Source organism: Nothobranchius furzeri, chromosome 19 (assembly GCF_043380555.1).
Source record: "Nothobranchius furzeri strain GRZ-AD chromosome 19, NfurGRZ-RIMD1, whole genome shotgun sequence".
Classification (NCBI taxonomy): domain Eukaryota; kingdom Metazoa; phylum Chordata; class Actinopteri; order Cyprinodontiformes; family Nothobranchiidae; genus Nothobranchius; species Nothobranchius furzeri.
The window spans coordinates 10,416,055-10,431,853 of NC_091759.1; the positions used below are offsets into that span (position 1 = coordinate 10,416,055).

At 41.7% G+C, this 15,799-nt stretch overlaps 2 protein-coding genes across 3 annotated transcripts in view; one reads left to right on the forward strand and one right to left on the reverse strand.

Moving 5' to 3' along the window:
- The window catches only part of LOC129166881 (uncharacterized), a 44,494-nt gene extending 41,440 nt beyond the window's left edge, over positions 1-3,054 (reverse strand). Inside the window, exon 1 of the mRNA XM_070547625.1 lies at positions 2,957-3,054. The gene's annotated coding sequence lies outside the window, so the exon portion shown is untranslated. The remainder of the gene's footprint in view (positions 1-2,956) is intronic.
- Positions 1-15,799, forward strand: part of LOC107394453 (semaphorin-6D) — a 285,366-nt gene that overhangs the window by 133,051 nt on the left and 136,516 nt on the right. The window lies entirely within an intron of this gene.

Genomic DNA, 15,799 nt, shown 5'->3' on the forward strand with positions numbered 1-15,799 from the left:
GAGAGGCAGAGTTGTGATGTGAAAGCCTTCACTGACAGTTCATTCACAGAATCAGGATCACACCTGTCAAGTCTCCAGTTTAGGGATGTTTTAAATACTGTAAACTATTTTATTCCTTGTTCCTGCCGTCTTCCCAAATTATTATTTACCAAAAATGTTCCAGTATAGACCCTTTTACTGTTTGTAAACAATATGACTTCAGCGAGAATGCGCGCAGCTTGGCAACAGAGAATGGCGTTGTTTCAGGCTTTATCAAGCTACGCTGCTGGGTTATCACCAGCAAATCTTGAATGTTGTATTATTAAACTCACTTTAACGAATGGCGACAGACTCCCGGATCCCTGTGGCATTACGGAATGGGTGTAAGATGTAGGTGCGTGGCCAGATATCCAGTGGCCCGATATGTACACGTTTTTAGTGGAGAGGCCCAGTAAGTACACAAGTGAGAAGCTACGGGCATACAAATCGTTAGATGCATACAACTATGTTGTCTGTGGCCACGTACAGAAAGTAAAATATCACGACATAGACTCTGAGTTTTGCGTCTTGAAGGCAGAAGTCCTTCCTAGCCAAAGACAAGGACTGCTATGTATGAGGCTTGGGTCATAGTAAACAAACCAGAGAACTACGTCTTCACAGCCAACTGTGCCTGCATGGCAGGGTGAGTATAGCATAGGTTTCTTTTTTTAGCGTGCTCAGAGTACAATCGTGTAAATTTTAGAGAAATACAGTTTATACTAATATGCAGTGGGAAAATACAGATGAATTAGAATGAAATGTTAATTTGAAGCATGAAATAAAGCGTATAAATTTGTTTAATTCTGTCATTTTGATGTTCCAGACTTGGGTCATGCTGCAGCCACGCAGCAGCAATTTGATTCAAAGTTGAGTTTGTGTTAGGATGGGAAAAACAGGAAAGGCTGCAGTTACACTTTTGATGGCCTGCAGCCACAGACGCCTCCGATTTTGTTCAAATGGATGTGCTCCCTTCGGAATTCTGTAAAGTTTCAGTCCACTGCTTGAAGAGAAGCGATTCTGGCATCCATACACGCAACAACCCGACTTTTTTTAAGTGCTCAGAACTTCAAAACAAAAGGTTTCAAACGCTGTTTTAGTATCGAATGTGAATGAGGAAGCCTTCACTCTTGTTGCCAGGCTGCGCGCGCAACTTTTGATGACGTAGGTAGTAAAAGGGTCTATTATGTTCATTCACAGAGAACCATCTTTAATTATTCTACAGGTTATTGTTCACCCTTCTGACGCTCAAACACACACACACACACACACACACACACACACGTGTTGGTGAGTGGCTGCGTCTGACTGCTGACGCTCCGTGTGCGTTTTTATTTCTGCAGTGAGACAAACTCACCTCACACCGTCCAGAGTTTGTTCTTTAAAGCTTCTATTAAATCCACCATGTTGACTTATATTAACAAGTTTCCTCTGCAGAAATTAAAAGTTTACATTACAAAGTAAAAGTTCGGCAGGCGTGTTTGTTTATATCTGTACGATTCTGGGAAAAACTAACAGTTGCTCCCGATTCTTGATGCCATGGCAGCCCTTAACACAACAGGAGTGTACCATTTTCTGCAGGTTTATAAGCTCACTACCAATCCCATGATGCAATGTGCTACAGCACCAAGCTAATGCTAAACTAGCAGCTGTAGCTTCACAAATTCAATAAATGTAACCAAAAACTGTAAGATTCACAACCTTTCATTAGTTTTCCAACTATATAAAACTAATTTGAAAACGTTGCTACAAGCCAGGGCTTTCCCTATTCCCCCCCCCCCCCCCCCCCCCCCCACTCCCCACCCTCATCAGGGACAACGCACGGTACCGAATCCATCCATACACTCACCCCCACCTCCCCAGTTATCACGTTCGACGCACGGTACCGAATCTATCCATACGCTCACCCCCACCTCCCCACGTTATCACGTTCGACGCACGGTACCGAATCTTTCCATGCGCTCACCCCCACCTCCCCACGTTATCACGTTCGACGCACGGTACCGAATCTATCCATACGCTCACCCCCACCTCCCCACGTTATCACGTTCGACGCACGGTACCGAATCTTTCCATGCGCTCACCCCCACCTCCCCACGTTATCACGTTCGACGCACGGTACCGAATCTATCCATACGCTCACCCCCACCTCCCCACGTTATCACGTTCGACGCACGGTACCGAATCTTTCCATGCGCTCACCACCACCTCACCCCGCTATCACGGATGACGCACGGTACCGAATCTATCCATACGCTCACCCCCACCTCCCCACGTTATCACGTTCGACGCACGGTACCGAATCTATCCATACGCTCACCCCCACCTCCCCACGTTATCACGTTCGACGCACGGTACCGAATCTTTCCATGCGCTCACCCCCACCTCACCCCGCTATCACGGATGACGCACGGTACCGAATCTATCCATACGCTCACCCCCACCTCCCCAGTTATCACGTTCGACGCACGGTACCGAATCTATCCATACGCTCACCCCCACCTCACCCTGCTCTCACGGATGACGCACGGTACCGAATATATCCGTGCGCTCACCCCCACCTCCCCAAGTTATCACGGACGACGAACGGTAGCGATTCTATCAGTCCCCCCCCCCCCCCCCCCCCCATCACGGATGACGCACGGTACCGAATCTACCCGTGCGCTCACCCCACCTCCCCCCCGTTATCACGGACGACGAACGGAAGCGAATCTTATAAACGTGCTCTTCCACCAGCCTCGCTACAACGCCTGGGCTTCTCTACCGCCAGGCTTAAGTTTTCTGGAGGACACCCTGCAAGCTAATGCTAAGCTAGCTAGCAACTCACTGCTAACCAAACGAACTGCATTGCATTCTCTAAATACTTGCTACAAGTCTATTGTTACATCAAAGAAACATTAAAACTAGAAAATAACCGAAATGTATTAATACTATTGCTTACCTGTGAAGTTTAATCCACGGGGACCTCCATTTTGAGTGCTGCAGCTTTGAAGGCATTTAAAATTTAAAGGCACGTCTTCAGGAAGTAGCTTTGAGGGGTTGGGCTTTATGTCCCGCCCACAGCCAATCACAAAAGGGACACCCCAAAACCCCGCGAAGTGTATAAATGTGTATAAAAGTGCAATAAATACACAACATCCAGGGGCGCTGTGTTATACACATAAATACACAAAAATCATATTGAGTGGTATAGATGGACAAATTAATAAACTGAAAATAAAAGCTGTTTATATATTATTAAGTGTCAAAACACAATCCAAACTATAAAGCCACTTGTAAAGTATAGGTTTTGCCCAAAATCCATGAGAAAAAATTATTTTTAAGTACTTAAAAAAGCAAATACATACCATGATTTAGGCGGACCTTGGCCTAGTCCTCCTAAGACACAAAGGTCCTTGTAATGTCGGTACGTATTCAGGTCAAACGTCCAGATATGCCACAAAAACACACGCACACACACACACACACACACACACACACACACACACACACACACACACACACACACACACACACACACACACACACACACACACACACACACACACACACACACACACACACACACTTGTTACATCAGCTAAAATCAAAATTTTTTTTGGTATTGATCTCATTTTTTCACCTATATTGGGTCAAAACTTGTAGTTTTACCTCATTTTTTTATTCCAAAACACCCCAACACCATCTCCAAATTTACATTAATCTTCATTTCTTCTTTCATTTTGATCCCACAGTGATTGATGTCTTCCACCATTCTTTTTGTCCCCCCCCCTGTGTCATTGCTTATAGCCTGTTATATTTTTAGCTTGCATCCTAACGGCCTCCCTCTCTGCATCCATTAGTGTTAATTGTCTGTCTGATGTGTCTGTTTATCTGAAACGAGGCAGGCGGAATGAGATGAGCTGATGTTTATAGTCCAGACTGCCATTATTTCATAGATGCAGACCGTGACATTCTTGTTGTTTACTTTTTTTTATAATTTTTTAAAATCAAAATCACACTAATAAGTGTTGGATTAAGATTCAGTTGGGGCTTTCTGGGGCAGTTTTAAAAATAAACATTTCTGTAGATGATCTCATCAAGTAGTATTATTTCCCCTTATCTTAGGGTAAATAACGAGAGAAGGATTCAGTTCAGATGTGAGATCAGAGGCTGATGGAACTGTCATCCTCAGTTCAGCTTTCCTGAATCAACATTAGCTTTAATGAAGCCTAATTATTGTCAACAAGCTGCAGCTCTAATGGGAGTCTGAGTTAAGCAGCTGAAATGCTGATCATTGCCTGATATTGAAATTACAGCTGGTGCTTTCAGACGTTCTCAGCTGATTGCTCATTGGCTACATCTAATGGTGGTCTTTATTCGGGACGGGGAGCTTAATGAGCTCCAAATATTGATCTGCTGCATGGATGCAGTGGGATTTCTATTTTGCCTAACACACACACACACACACACACACACACACACACACACACACACACACACACACACACACACACACACACACACACACACACACACACACACACACACACACACACACACACACACAAAAGCAGGTTATTTGTATACATAAAAGGAGCATTAGCCTTAGAAAGTGAGGCTTATCTGACCTTCTCAAGGTCAGGGAGCTGCCAATGGTAGTTTAGGTTTATTGATCACCTCTGTGTTGTCTTACACTAGCAAGTTTATGCTAGGTTAGGCTAGCAAAGAGCTCTAATCTCATGGGGACTAATCAAAAATTGCTGCAGTAAAAAAAAAGATGCTGAGTAGGAGTGGTCGATATGGCCTAAAAAATATCATATTTCAGAGTATTCTGATAACAATAAATCTGATGATTTGTATTGATTTATTATTTATTTGGCAGTGGTACTAGGGCACATTAATAAATTTATTTTGTCAAAATTCTGCTCTTTTTCGAGATTCTGTATTTCCATTCTAACCATATTGTTAAGCTTAATATTGCGTAGTGATAAAGTAAAATGAATAATTCTACAAGTCTCTTCCAATGGATGCATATTCGCAAAATGTACTTCTTGGCAATTAATCGCCACTATAGTGGGTGGGTTCCTTCCCACTGGCTGCAAAGCGTTTTGGATGCGTCACAGAAGCATAAGAACGCGTTGCTTAAGTTTCGAGTGAATATTTTATGCACAATGCTTTTGGAACATGCCCAACTGCACCATTCAGATCCAGTCAGACAGGAAGTCAAACGTGGAAGCGGTAAAATATTTGGAAACTTTCAAAATAAAAAAGTCACATGCAGATTCGCAGTGCTTTAACTAGTAAAAGGCGTACGTCATTTCCTGTGAATCCTCCGTAGCCCAAATACCCTTTCAAATAAATGTATATGTGTTTCTCCTTGTTATTATGTGAACTTCCACAGTCATGCATGATGTTGCAATCCTGTGATCTTTTGACTAGCTGCATGGAAATATTTCACTTCCCTTTCAGTTCTGGAACACTCCTGGTTGGAAGAGAGCTCACGGGTAAAATTCTTCTACTACTCCCTTCCGCTTTAAGTTTAATTCCAGCAATTCTTTCCAGCAGCGCGTAGTTCCAGCATGCAAATCCCACATTATCAAAACGGTGAGTGCTAGCAAAGTAGTAAGGAGCAATGTCAACCGTGTGGCAGTAACTTTTGTTAAAATCCATACAAGACAGTGTGGCTCAGTGCATAATTTGCCATGCACAAGTTTCCCGTGGTGGAACAGAACCAGGAAAGTTTAATATGTCCAAGCTCATTGCACGTTTGAAGCAGCACTGAGTAATTACACTTGATCAAGCCTTTCAGAATCATAATCAGAAGGGTTTTATTGCCATATGTGCGAGAATCACAACATTAGGAAATTGCTGCGGTACTTAGTACAAAAAAGGAAGATAAAATAAGAAAATATATTAAGTAAGAATATAATGATGGTAAAATAATAATATAAAGTGGCAAAACTTAGAGAAACGGCTGCTATATACATGCCAGCGTAGGTACTGATCAGAGCAGAACAGTCCAGGTACAAACACAACACAGGGTCGGGTGACTGGAACCAAGCCACAGGAGTGAGCAGTCCTTGGATTGTCGTTCATGAGTCCAACAGCATTCAGCAGCTTTCATACATTCCACACTACGAAATAGGTAAAAGTATGTATGGTTTGTGCTGATATTGTATCGTATTGAGATCAGTATCGGTCAATACTGAAGGCTGCAATGTTGGTATCGTATCGGAGGTGAAAAAGTTATATCAGGATATTCCTAGTCGTCTCTATTGTATAAATCTTTCTTTTTATATGTTCTTCCTTTCCACCCCTCCAACTCTTATTTTTTACCTCTCATTTCCCTCAAATATTTCTCTACATCCAATACTATAGACTGTTGTATACCAAAGTGCACACATCAAAGGCATGGTATCGGTGCTGCTGTGATGTCACAATATCAAGGTGTGTTTTCTTACCCAGTAATGCTACTAGGTAGGGCTGCAACAAACGATTATTTGGATTATCGATGAATCGGATGGGGTCTCGACACGATTAATCGGATTACATAGGGACATTTTTAAAAACTGCTAGGGAAACGTTATTTTTCTCCTTCCTTCACTTTATTAAACACAACATTATTAGAAAACAGTTCAATAGCAGAAAAACAACATGCCATCACCTAAATTGTCTTATAAGCTGTATAGATAGAGACCCTAAGCTACATCTATCTGTGACCTAAAATGCTTGGTCGAAGTTAAACAGCTTAAAGAGCAAGTCAACCCCTATCAGAGTCTAACTCCACTCCCGCTTCATGTTTGAAAAATGCAACAAATGCTGTTGCCTGGCAGACCGAGAGGGCGGAGCCACTAACAAATACACACACACTCAGGCTCACGACAGCATTGTGACATCATAATGTACCAGTTTACATCATAGCATACTTCTTAGCCAATAGCGGTGGCAGATTTAAATTAAAATACAGTGCAGAGTTTTTACCTGACAATGACACAACACTGCCAGTTTTAGGCAGAATATTTAAATTTTAACTAAGATGCACTGAAGTGCCAAATTATTGACGACACGCGTCTACAGCACGATTAGACACTCGTTTATTTAGTTTATCAGCAAAAAAAGTTTATTTGGGGGTGACTTGCTCTTTAAGGGCAATTCTCATCTGTTTTGTTTGATCTAATCTGTAGACATTTATTATAATTGGGGATGTCAAACTAATTTTTAAATGTAATTAAACATAGGCTGTGAATTTATAAAAATTAATCACTATTTCCAAAAATGACTGAAAAAATACCAAATAAAACAAAAGTAAATGAATGCCATCCTCCTTGCGATGATACCCTGGGCAACTGCCATAAAGTCACATCAAGAAATGCTGCTGATCATTCCAATGATCCCAAATAGACTCACATTAGGCCACATGAAAGCAACTGAACCCAAAAATATATTAACCAGTATATAACTGCACTCTCACACAACACGCCTGCAGCAACAGTTAGGACTCCTCCCTCCCTTTTAAAAGCGTTTTCGCTTCTGAGGACATTGTGGTTGTAAAACCACATGCTAGTAGTCTGGCCCCGGTGTGATCAACCAGTTTCTGCGGGAATGTGACGGCGGAACCGGTTCGCAGCGGCGCGAGTCCCCCCCCCCCATCTAATAGCGTCGCGCTTACGATTTTATAGACTTTTTTTAACGAGCTTAGGGCATGTCTAGCCTGTGTAATAATTCGGGGCTTGGGCGAATTACTTTTGCAAAGTTTTTAACTTACCCGGACACCGAGCTCTCTCCTTCCTCGCTGATGATTCTGACATGCTTGCGTTTAAGATGCTGCATAATCACTGTAGTACTCCCGTGCCATGCTAAGTCTGACCTACAAACATTGCAGGTAACGAATGTCGTCGCCTGATTTAACTGAAAATGCTCCCAAACTTTAGAAGTTTTTACTTTTTATGGGTCTCGCTGCTTCTGCCATGTTCCTCTTTCCAAACACCTGCCGGCTCTGCGGTCTGCGCGCAACGGCGGGCGGGAGGGGAGGGGGCTTTTGGAAGAGTTGTGCAACACAACGAATCGATGACGCAATTAGTTGCCAACGCTTTTAGTAATCGATTTTCATCGAATTTATCGATTCGTTGTTGCAGCCCTACTACTAGGACATAGTAACTGTTTTTAAAAAAAGTATTTTAAGCTAATTGTAGGTTGATCTATTGCATTTTACCTGTGAGATTCTTTGACGTGAGGAACTGCAGCAACCAACTCAAACCTGTTGCTTCAACGTAATGTATCGTATTTAACATCTTGAAAGAAAACCTTAGTCCTCTCTTGCTAGTTTATGCTGTAGCTAATATCAGGCTGGTGCCATGTTTTCGAAGTACAAGAGGTTTCCCAAATCTGAAATGACCAGGTCCCATTCTCCATGCTGCTATTACGTCTACCAGTAGAAAACTGATGAAATACCATCAGTTTCCTGAGTTACGTCATCGTCAGGTGACTTTCTCCTTTAGGCCTCATCTTCCCATTCCATTGGCTCTTTGGCTGTGCACTCTGGCTATAATAAATGCGGCTGTCTATTAGGGCTGTAGCCAAGCGTCTATGACGTCGACGGCTCGATTCTATAAATTCGTCGACGTCAGATCCGGTAGTCGACGCACCACGCCTACTTGTTGCATCCCCAAGAGTTTCTAAATAGAGGAGGAATCTGCCTGTTTTTCCTCTAGTTCGCCCTCTTCTCCACCTTCACTAACATCTCTGCCAAATACCGAAGACCCGGAACAATGTCCGTCCGCTACTAGATTCCTGTTTTGCCCGCCTTCGTCTCCCGGCAATGGACAACAACTTCCGGGGTCAAATGCGCTGCTTTGTCTCTACTGCAGATGTAGATAATCACCGGTAGTTTCTTCCTTCATAAAGGAGCTTCTTTCAGACATTGGGAGAGCTGTTTTGGTGCTAGCAGTCTCTCCTCCGTGCTGGTCTGTTTGCTGCTGGGTGTTTTTAGTTTATTTAAACGTGGTAACTTGAACTTAATGTTGGTAAAGCTACTGTTAGCATCTTCGCTAACAGCTTCTTGCGTTTGTATAAGTTGTTATGTTTTGGTTCAGAGTTAATCTTTTTTGTGGCGTAGATCTTCCTTTTATTACATTTAGAGCGTTGCGGGTTTTCGGTTTAGTTTAAAATATCACCTGAGTTTGGTTTAACCGTCCAGTTTAGAGTTTGGACCTTTGGAGATCCTTATTTTGGTCCAGAACCCAGTAATCTTTGCCCAGTGGGACATCCCTATTTATTTGTACTTTCATTTTAATTCCCCACAGGCAGAATTAGTTTTATTATTCCCAAGCTGTGGATGGAAAGATTTGTGACTGTTTTGTTGTTGTAAATAAACCTGATCATCATTTAAACTTTTAAATCCCGTTATTGTCCCTTCCTTTTTGCACACGAGCCAAACTCCCCAGGAAGAGTCATAACACCACTCGCCTCACGCACATAAGTGACCAAAACAAAGCAGCATGGAGACACTCTATCTCCAACCACCTCTCAGGCAGCAGCCTGCATTCCCATGTTTTACACGTCACCAGAACATAACCAGGGGCAACACAATAAAAGCAGGGTTATACCAAATGGAGGGTCTGTAGTGTTTATTCTCTTACAGTAACAATTTATCAATTTTTTTTTTAGGAATTTATTTGAGATTTTCTGGGTTTTATTAATTGTTCAATAGAAACATAATAATTAGATTAATTGTCTAAATAGTCATTAGAATAGTCAACTATTCGATAAAATAATCGTCAGAATAATCATTTTAAAACTAATTGTTTACCCCCAGCCCTACTGTCTATCGAAGGAAATGAACAGTGAACAACACAATAATAATGGTCTGTGGGGTAATCCACAGTTGCAATTAACAGTGGAGTTTCTGCAGAGTCTGTTTTTACCACCTGGCCTCCTAGTATGTATGAAATCTTCAGTGATTGGGTCAGCCCTGGGGTGTCCCTAGATACATGCAAATGTCTGTTTCTTTTAAGTCCGACAGAAGCTCAGGAAACTCTCTCCATGACCAAACCTGCTTGTATTCCCCGTGAATATTTGTTGTTTTAAAGATTCTAATTATAGTCTGAAGATTATTCTAGCATTTGACCACGTTTCAAAACTGAAGCTCATTGGGGATTTTGTTGTTTGGAGGAAAATTAAGCAAACATCTGTTCAGAGGAAACGAGAGCACACATGCCTCCTCCCCAGCTGACGAGGACAAAGAAAGAGAGGGAGAAGCCCGTTCTGTCTCTGAAGTTTTATTGTTGGCAGTGATGGGGCAGAAAATGGCTGTAAAAGCTGACTGCGTTTGAGTGCCAGGACCCAATTCAGTCTCAGTGAAGCGATGCCACCCGTCAGCTAGAATTGACATGGAGATAATTTAGATGAAAAACATTCAACTATAAAAGTATCGGACAGAAACCAAACGGCCTACAAATCCCGGCAAACTTATCAAAGCAGTGATATGGCTCTTATGCTGTAAGATTTTTTTAAGCAAAATGTTGAAACGCTCAGTGATCCAGTATGTTTGTAAAGTGCTGGTCAAGTTGCAAGAAAACACAACAAATTGAGCTGTAACTACACCACAAATGTTTTCCTTTTATGTTTTCTCTGACAGTAAATGCAGATATTTTGACTATTTGGTGCTCTAAAGTATTTCCCCAATTTTCAGCAATATGCTTTTGAATAAAGTCAGAAAAGGATACACATATTTTTTGTAACCTGTAGCTTTCGTCATAGTCCTGAAAAAAACCACACATTTTTGCACATCTGTGTAATATGTGAAGACACTAATCTGCAATGGGGAGTTTAATCCTCTGAGTCAGCCATAAAGGTAGTCACAGGGCTGAATTGGTGGTCCTGTGAAGTGAGTGGTAGTGTGTGGGGGAAAATAAAGTGCTGTCACCCAGATGCTTCTGAAATAAAATCATACCTTGTCATATTTAGATTTTTGATACAACATGATTAAAAGCAGCGTGTCAGTATTTTTATCAAGGAGAAATAAGATAACATTCACTGTAGAGATGTAAGAAAATATCTATATGGCAATATATTGTGATATTTTTTCTGCTATATTATATCGATATTCAAAATGTGTATCTAATTATTAGAAAAATTTACATGCAAACATTTGTGTATTTTCTTTTCTTTTGGTGCAATTCCAGCGCTCACCACTAGTCAGCAGCAGTGTGCAATGGGTTTTGTTTCTACCATTTAAATGTAAATCCTTCTGTTTTGGTTCAGATACCTCATGTTAAACATGTTAAATATCAATTTGGACTGTTTATTGAATATTCCTACAATAAATTCAGTCTGAAATAATCACTAATAACGTCCGACTGAATGTATCTGAATGTATCGTGATACTTTGTATCGGCTACTCTGTATCGTGATACGTATTGTATCGCCAAAATTTCACCCACACATCCCTAATTTACAGTTTATCTTCAGTATGGTGCAATTCAAACTTTGACCTTTAGGTGGCAGCATTATTTACTCACTTCATTATGACAACAACGAGATAACACTGGATGTGTTTTGGAAGCATCCATCTGGAGTTTTCCAGTAAGATTCAAAGTTAAATATTAAAAAAATTTTTTTAATTCATTTATTTTAAGAATCAACATATGTGGTGTCAGCTCCCTGCATTGTCATATATCGCCCAATTCTTGCCAATACACACGCCTACTGAGCTGCTTCATTTGGTCTCATATTTACTAATACAGAATGGTTAAAGCTTCATTTATGACGGCCAGTGAAAGGTTTGAAAGATGGATCCTAATTATACTTTAGGGGTTTGGACCATGAACTGCTTTAAGAAATAGCCACAAAAAAAAAAACAATCAAACAAAAAACAAAACAAGAGGTGCGTCTTGAACTCAGTGGGACTGAAGTCTGCTAATGCTTAAATTTCACAACCCTAGAATTAGAAGACTGAAGCAGGTTGACAGTTCAAAGGAATGACAGCGAAATGCTTTTCTTCTATAAAAACAAGACTCATAATAATGATGACATTGTTATGCCTCCTTAATTCTCAGTCATCGCTGCCATTACTTTTGGTTTTCCTCTGTAGTGTCAGTTTTCTTTCCCTCCAACCTCCCCTCACTTCCTCACTTTCTTTCCTGTTTTGTGCTTTCTGTCCGTCCCATCCATCATTAGCTTCAACCTCCCTCTGGAGACGGGTCATTAACATAATGGCTGCTTGGTCAAATTATCATTACAGAAAAAGGTGCAATAAGGGCTGTTTAGCTTATCATTGCTGTTGTTTTTCTCTGAATGCCAATCCATCTTTTCTCCCGAACACTTAGCCATACCTCCATGTTGTGCATGTTCACTTCAAAGCGTGGGCTGGATGGTGGGGGTGTGAAATGGGAGCAGGGTGAAATGGGTCATTCAAACAGGGATTTTGTTTGCACTTTATCAAAGCTATTCTGGATTGTATACTTTTGGTAGTACAACCGTTGTATTAAGGCAGGTAATCTGTAATGTTTTCTTATTGCTGATCTTCCTTAAGACGCAGGGATGCTCAATACCGGCTTTCTCACACAGTGTGTTTACATGCAGCCAGTAACCCTTTTAAAACCCGAATATTCACAATAACCCGGTTCCGCAGGTCCTTGTAAACACCGCCAAAAACCCGGTTACTACACCTGGGGTAACCCTTTTCTAACCCGAATGTTTGGTCGTGTAAACGCATACCGGGATATCCCCATCAAAGCGTGTGTTCTGCGCATGCTCTGTTCACAAGGAATCTTGGTCTTCTGAGGAGCGAGACGTCTTGAATGCGCCAGAACACCGGAAGTAAACAACAAGTTGGGAGCAACATGGCGAGTCGCGGCACAGCACCACACTTTGAGTGACGAGGAAACTAAAGCGCAAACAAACGCGGTCGCTATCTCTTCTGAACTGGGAAACATGTTGTTGTTTTCACGGATACCGGAACAAGAAGTACCGGAAATGATGCATATTGCTTCTTGACGTAGTCCATACGTCCTGACGTTACCCCAACGTCCGCATTTAAATCGGGTTATGCAAGTTAGAGGTAACTCTTTCTATTTATGCTTGTAAACGGGTTATTCTGATCTACTCAGAAACCCGAATACCGACCTTAACTCGATCATAACCCGGATATTGGCTGCATGTAAATGTACTGACAGATGTACTGATATAGCCTTAACTTTTCATTTCGAACACCCATTAAAAAGGCTCCAGCCCCCCCCCCCCCCGCGTTTCTACATGGACAAGCCAGTTCGGAAAATGGATGGATGGATGTGCACCATATGTAAATGTTATCAATGAAAATAAAAACGGATACAGAGAATTTTTTTATATCACATTTTGATGCCAACACCTGCCGAAAATAATGGTAGGTCCATAATATCAGACTTCCCTGTTAACAAGCATAAAAATAATCCATAACAATTTTTATCCCATTTGTTATATAAAAAACAATGTTGTTGTGACTTGGTGTGTCCCATTTGTATTTGGACACATTTGTCCTTCATCCTCCTCCACATTTCATGCAGTCACCACCTATAAACCCACATTTCCCGTCGTTTCCGTTTGCTCAGTATTTTGTACTCCTTCACTCACGGGTGAATAAATGTTATTATTTTTCTGACTTTTTCCGCAATGCGTTCTTAAATCTGTTCTGGGTCTGCTGCTAAATATCTGAGCTACATCGGTGCTAGTGACAAATATACAGGAAGCAGCATCATGATCAGTCACAAGCTTGTGTTCTCCGTCACTTTTTGACAGATGTTTAAAATTTTGGGCATGTCTCCGTCGTCCTCTGTGAGCCTGTCGGAGAGCCCTCGCGCCGGCGCATAATGGCGTTGCGTGTCTCCGCACCGACGCAGACGTATAAACTAGGCTTAAGGATGAGGCCTTCCCTGGAGCAAGCAAGGGGTCAAGCCACTCGCGGTAGCACTGACGACTCATGTGTATTCATATTTTCAAGCTTTAATTACATCAAAACAGATGTTGTATCAAAAATAATTGCTCTCAGATTTGCCATGATAGAAAACTTGACCTATTAACCCTAAAAAATATTTTCGTACCAGGCTGTAAACATGTTTATTTCTTCTGTGAAGTTTGCATTTTTAACTTGGGAGTCAACTTGCTCCTTTCTGGATCCACGCTGGCTTCAGTTTTGGCAGGCGGAGTTTGGCCCTTGCATGCAACTTCATTTTGTTGCCTTTTCATTATTTTTGAGAACCTTTTCAAGCCCTTCTACAGGACTTTACTCTCCAGTGGACTAAACCAGCTCAAATCTTTCTAACGAAAGTTAACTTTTCATAGCAAGTTAAAAGAACTTAGTCTTTGTCTTCCTCTCCTCTTCAGTCTGACAGCGGCGAGGCTGCCAGCACCGCTCAACTTTACTTCACTGAATTTTAACAGCTAATCTGCCAGATGGTCTTCTGTACTGGAGCCGAGATGGAGAAAGTCCCAGGTTAACTTGTCTGAACCTGACCCAAATCAGTGAGCCAGCAGACAGCACACACAGGTGGAAGGCTTTAATGTGTCCTCTCCTCAGATGCCTCTGGGACTAAAGAGGTAAAAACTCATTGTTATCCGCTTAAACAGTAAGAAAAGATCAACAGTTGAACCAAACCGTCTCTGCTTTAGTCACCGAATGTCCCCTGTACCTCTGCTGCTACATTATACTCTTAAAAACATTCTTTTTGCCATAAATCTAGTTTATTTCCTCTTTTTCTCCACATTTATTTATTTCCTTAAAATCCATGCTCGTGCAGATGCACCATCAGTCTTTCTGATGATGGAGGAGGCTGTTTGTTGGGTTTAGGTCACTTATCGCACATTTTTCTGCATGTTAGAGGTCATCCGTTGTAGCGTGGAGATAAAGGGAAGAAGTTTACAAGATTTCCGAGATCAAAATCATAAACAGTTCTTCCTGCGCGCTCTAAGCTGTGTGTTTTTGGCAAAGGCACTGCTGTTTGACTCATCTCCGCTATCCTCACACCTACAAGTGGATTTTAGCTGCGATGATGGCCAACAAGTTTTGGCAACGAGATGTTTGTGTGGATGTGAGAATGGCATCAGCCTTGGAAGTTGGGTCTTTATTAAAACAGGAAAACAACCGTTTTTGGGCTCATCCTGCCCTTTACAGTGGAAGTTTTCCTGCCTCCATTTTTGGAAATGAACAATAACGTAAGTCATTTGAGGATAACAAAAGGAAGGGAGTTTTGATTGGCAGGAACCGGATGCGTTTAGAGATTGGGTCTTTTTTGAAATCCCAGAAATGGCGTTCTGCAAACCGACAAAGATCAAGTGTTTCTTGGGATCTGCGTTAAAATCTGTTGCTGTTTTAACCTCGTTTTTTCTTGTTGTTGGTGAGTGTTTGGGGGATTTATGCGTATGGGTACAAACTTTTAAGAGCCTGTTCCATTTGGGCAGTGAGACTGGTTCCAGCTGGTTACTTAAGGGTTTTCGGTTATTTAAGCTAACCTGTTTCCTCAGCTGCAGTAGCTCTCGTTTAAAAACAGATGAGGCAGATTCTGAAGTTAAAACGTATTTGAATGATTGACTGTGACCTTTAGACCGTTTCTATGCAGCACTTATGAAGCAGAAACTGACCAGTTTGCTAATGTCTCGATTGGTCCTGATCTAAAAATCCTGCGGCTCACTTTGAGACATGTGTAGAGCTGATCTCTTTAGGGGCTCCCAGCAGCCTTCTAATCCCAGAGAGGGGAGGCCAAGAGCTGATTAACCAATGGAAGAGAGCCTCTCTCTGTGCATCTCCCTGTTCCTTCAGATCTTTGCA